This window comes from Littorina saxatilis, unplaced genomic scaffold, assembly GCF_037325665.1.
Source record: "Littorina saxatilis isolate snail1 unplaced genomic scaffold, US_GU_Lsax_2.0 scaffold_193, whole genome shotgun sequence".
NCBI lineage: Eukaryota > Metazoa > Mollusca > Gastropoda > Littorinimorpha > Littorinidae > Littorina > Littorina saxatilis.
The window spans coordinates 100,001-106,073 of NW_027126699.1; positions in this window are offsets into that span (position 1 = coordinate 100,001).

Below are 6,073 nucleotides of genomic sequence, written 5' to 3' on the forward strand. Positions count from 1 at the left end.
TGTGTGTGTGTGTTTGCAAGTAAAATCCACGTTTAACGCTTGATGAATGTTCCAGTAGTTATATTATATAACAGAAAATCATATATGAGAGAAGGCAGTGGTGTTGTCAGGCCTCCAATGACACTAAGCTTAGTTCATCAAGTTTCACTACGCGACTGCAGACCTCCAAGGAAACTTATGGCAGGGGAAATATGTAGAGGTTACATGCCGAGTCTCAGTGATTATTAAAAATAATGGTCGAAGTTAGCGGATCATTAAAAATGCGAGCTTTAGCGAGCTTTTTCATGACCGCGAACTGAGACCATTATTTTTTATAATCACTGAGACGAGGTGTGTAACCTCTTTATTCCTCCTTTCTTCAGTTATTCAAAAAAAAGAGGAGTTTTTTTGCGAAAGTTTGATCGAATCCTATTCACTCAACCAGTCAACCTGCGCAGGCGATCGATTAATGCGCGGTTGTATAGTTCCGTGCAAATCATTCCATTCTGTTAACACTTCTTGTCAGTTTTCCTATTTTGGACTAAAATCAAGTACACATATATGCTGTTATTCTGCTGTGGCGGAAAAGGCAGATATTGTGTGTTCTGTATATGTTTTGGTATCGCTTAGGATAATGTTCTTTTGTCAAATGGGACTAGCAGACGAACTTTTGCACCCGTGTTCCAACGTTAAAAACTGTATGACGTTCAGTTTCCTGAGGAAAATAGTGTATGAAACCGCTTTATGTTGTTTAAATTGATGAGATGTGTGCATTTGGTTGCGTGTGATCTGTTTATTAAATGAAATATTGTTGAAAACTGACCGTCGGATTGCAGTCTGTTGTCGAAGAAACTGAGTGAAAAGAAATTTGAAAGGGGAACTACTCTTGTCGCTAGACAAAGTATGAGAGTTACTTGCCTTGGGAATTTGCTTGTGATGAACGTTTGTGCACAGCAGATCTAGATTCAGAAAACAACCAAACTCATGGATTTTATAAGGAGATTCATGTGTTCAAGCCTGTAGTTGTTAATTTAAATGCGGTATGTTTGTATTGTTTGCTCCAGAGATGTATACTTCGTACATTAGAGCGTTCGGAACTTTTCAGTCGCAAAAGTAGTACCGACGCAGAACAGCTTCTCAACCCATTGCGCTATCGAGGATTCAGGCTGTTGCTGGGTCGTTATTTGTTTGGTTGCTGGGTGTTTATCGAAAAATAACTAGCTCTACAAGTTTACAGATGTAAAGTAGCAGAGGGGGAAATATGTGTGTATCAGCGACGAAATGTTGGTGCGGGAGTGACGGCTTATGTCAGAACGGGGTGTTACACCGGACTCCCTTCAACACAACACCCTTTACCTCCCCAAACCCAATCCCCCCCTCACTACAAAACACCTCAGCGTGAGTCGAACGTAACCCGGATGTCTATTAATTCGAGACGACAAAAGAACGGGGTTGGGCGTAGCATGTAGCTGTGCTGTAGCCTGCCTTGTTTTGCGACCATTGCTATCGGAGTGTTTAGATTAGGAACTTGACATACAAAAACCACAGCGAGACCGAGATAAAAAAAAAAGGGTGTGTGTCTTACCTCTATGGTGTTTTACCACCATATTCAGTGGATTCAGTCGATGCTGATACACGGAGGATAACCGGCTCAAATCCTACCTACAGGTGAACGCCACCCTTGACGCGATTCAAGGCAAACTTTTCCATTTTCCTATTAAGTTTTTGGTTTCCATCCGGATTAAAGGCAAGCTACTGCTTCAGCAATGATTAACATTGTTTGGCATTACATAACATGTCATAGAGCGGTTGGAATGTTCTCGTAAATTGTTTTTAAGCTCAAACCGGATGTCAACGATCGAGTGCCGGAAGTTGCTGCTTGATAGGTGTCGAAGGTAGACACGTGCTTTACTTCACATCGGCGTCGGTTCGGGACTTTAAGGGACGTAGGACCCACAAAAGATGCAAACAAAATGCTATTTTGGGGGTTGAATATATTGTCCAGCCTGTAGACGAGATGAGGTCAATATGCGCGATGCACGTACGCCGAGCTGCCAACCGCGAATGGAACAGTAGATTGTATCATTTGGTTCGATGCAGGTTTTTCGATTCAAAATGTTCTCACACAAGCACACACACACACGCACACGCACACGCACACACACACACACACACACACACACACACACACACACACACACGCGCGCGCGTGTGCGCGAACACAGACACATCGCATACATACATCAGAGACACCTAGCAAAACCGGCCTGATCCTCCCTATGACCACTCGTCAGTAGTGATTTAAAATGAGGTTTAAAAGCAGAGTTACATGAAAGCAAATATATAATCCTTTTTACATTTAGTCAAGTTTTGACTAAATGTTTTAACATAGAGGGGGAATCGAGACGAGGGTCGTGGTGTGTGTGTGTGTGTGTGTGTGTGTGTGTGTGTGTGTGTGTGTGTGTGTGTGTGTGTGTGTGTGTGTGTGTGTGTGTGTGTGTGTGTGTGTGTGTGTCTGTCTGTCTGTCTGTCTGTCTGTCTGTCTGTCTGTCTGTCTGTCTGTGCGTGTGTGTGTGTAGAGCGATTCAAACTAAACTACTAGACCGATCTTTATGAAATTTGACATGATATTCCCGGACTTTTTTCATGTTTTCGATAAATACCTTTGATGACGTCATATCCGGCTTTTTGTAAAAGTTGAGGCGGCACTGTCACACCCTCATTTTTCAATCAAATTGGTTGAAACTTTCGCCAAGAAATCTTCGAAGAAAGACGGACTTTGGTATTACATTTTAGCTTGGTGGCTAGAAAACTAATGAATGAGTTTGGTCATTAAAAATCGGAAACTTGTAATTAAATTTTTATTTTTTATCAAACGATCCAAATTTAATGTCATCTTATTCTTTGTCATTTTCTGATTCCAAAAACATATACATATGTTATATTTGGATTACAAACAAGCTCTGAAAATTAAAAATATGAAAATTATGATTGAAATTAATTTTCCGAAATCGATTTAAAAACAATTTTATCTTATTCCTTGTTGGTCTCTGATTCCAAAAACATATAGATATGATATGTTTGGATTAAAAACAAACTCAGTAAGCTAAAAAGAATAGACATACAAAAAAGCGTGTTATCCTGCTCAGCGCGACCACTACCGCTCTATTCTGCATGGCTTGTCGATTTTACTGCCTTTGCCACGAGCGGTGGACTGACGAAACTACGAGTATGTGGTCTTGGTGAAAAAAGCAGTGCGTTCAGTTTCATTCTGTGAGCTTGACTAAATGTTGTTATTTCGCCTTACGCGACTTGTTTTTTTTCCTTAGGAAATCGAAACGAAATATATTTAACAAAATGTTTAGTGAGTAACATACAATTAGCACCATTTGAACTTTGTGTAGACTGTATTTAACTATCTAAACTTCACACACAAAATTTTGCGATAAATGTTGCACTCAAATTCAGGCAATAATCTCCGTTTCATTTTATTCAAACCTTATAATTATGTCAGTTAAGGCCGTGCACTTGACTATCTGGATCACCTTTTGGATTACAGTTGTATTTACAGGGATCACGTGACCGCTGCTCAAATAACAATACCTTCGAAATCGATCTGACAAAAAACAGAAGGGACCCACTAAAAATCGACGAAAAATAGAAAGTTTGAATGAAATGACAGGGTAATCCCAGCAAAGCTGTATGTATCCCACGAACGCTATTGTTATCGACAAGGGACATCTTTGATGACCCGGCTGCTGCACCGGCACCAAAAAAATGGCGATTCAGCGCGGTATCTAACAGTGATGTCACCAAACTGCTGAAGGACAGCGAAAACAAAAGCACGATGAAAAAAACCGATTCGGATGTGCGCCTTCTTCGGAAGTTTATTAATGAACAATATCCAGACTTTCAAAACACCGATCTGAGCGACATTGACCATGAACAAAACTGTAAGCATACTGTTTTAGTTAACTTCTTATTTCGTCGCTCAGGATTTCGAATCAGGATTTTGTTGTCGGGATTGATCTAAGCGGTTGCCGATGAAGAGCACTAGAGTTGTGCGCCTTGAATCACTGTCTGTCTTGATCGCTCTCTCTCTCTCACCGCTTCGGCAAACTCATAATCTTCACTCAGCACTTTTCACCCCAGCAGATTATGTGTATTCTTTGTTGTTTTCTTTATTTCTTCAATGTTAAAATGTATACATGTAGATCGTTAGCTAAACGTGAGTTCGACTTTTAATACCCTCACAAGTAAAGTTTGTGTCAGAATCGAGGGGACTATTTGAATGACGCGCATTTGACACTCTGAGTGATTAGGCTGAAATGAAATTGCCTACAAAATGTCGTCTGCATTACTGCATGTTCGACCCGTGTTGTTCGTTGTGTAAATAACTTAAACAATGACGACAACTCGTTGATTACTGGAAAATAAATCCTCGTGGGTATTTGCAGCCGCTTGGTAATTCACTCGTGTGCTCACCAAGCAGCTGCAAATACCCACCGGCGTGGTTTATTTTCCAGTAATCAACTCGTGGTCATTGTTTAAGCTCTATATAACCTGCTTCCTGCAACTATGGTAACCGGGGATGTATTGCATGGGGAACATGAGATTTATTTCCAAGGTGCTTGTGAATGAAAACTCGTGAAAATTATGACAATGAGTGTTGTTTTCGTGTTTGTTATATGTAACGAAAGCTTACTCTTTGTGTGTGTCTGAGCCTGATATCCCAGCCAGCACGTTCAGATGTGCCCATTTAGGCAACCCATATGGGACTCATGCTGGAAGCGCAAATGGTATTGGTGTGGGTCTGATCTGTGCAATACACATGCTCCCGGCATGTGGCCCACTTTGGGCGTCGGTGAAATTGAACACTCCTCTTGCTAGGATAGACTTATTTAAGTATAGTCTTGTTTACTCAGGTAACAGCCTCTACACTACCCGTCATACAAAAGTACACAAATACATTTAGCTGTAGATCTTTGTGATGCGGCCAGGTTTTAAAACCTGTCTGCAAGTTTGCTTTTGGGAATTTAATTTTGGGGGATGTCCTAGGTCTCTGGCACACGGCATAAACACTAGTTTATGAAAAAAACAACCTCTTTACTTCATACGGTAGAAGAATGAATTGCCTTTCTGGCAATATACTTGGTTTTAATATAACTGGCCGCATCACAACGATCTACAGCTAAATGTATCTGTGTACTTTTTTTATGACGGGTAGTGTAGAACGCTCTTCCGAACGCCCTGTGGCAATCAACCAACACGAATTCTTTTAGAACCAAATATATATTCTATTTTATGAACTTTATGAAACTATAAACTTGATTGGTATGTTCCCTTCGGATACAGTTGTTCATTATCTAAATTATTGTTTATTTGAGACAAAATCATGAGGATTTGGCTCAATGATCATTGTTTTCATGAGCTAATGTATCGTTTCAAAGTATTTTTACTTTGCGTTTATTTCCCTCTTTATTGCTTTACACCCAGGTTTGAACACTATCTTATGCTTTACAATTTTTCCATATAATGCGCTTCTTGTACATGAACGTATCTGTCCTACCATTAATTATGTTTGTTTGGTAGTTGTAGTTAAAGTAGATTAGTCCCTCTTTAGGGCGAGGACCAGATGCATAAAAGCATTTAATATGCTTTTTCTTATTTCCCTCCAAAAATTAAGAATTGTCATTGTTATTGTTATTTTCTGTCCCTATCTATATCTCAGTCTCTTAATCTCTCTCTCTCTCCGTCGCAATATAACCTTGAACGGTTTAAAACGACGTTAAACACCAAATAAAGAAATCTCTCTCTCTCTCTCTCTCTCTCTCTCTCTCTCTCTATCTTGCGCTCTCTCTCACACACACACTCGCACACATACAGACACAGACACATACACACACACACACACACACACACACACATACGTACACATATACACACACACACACAACCACACACACACACACGTACACACACATACACACGCACAACCACACACAACCATGCAGACAGACACACAGACAGACACACACTAACACGCACACACACACGCCCACACATACACACACACACACACATACACACACAC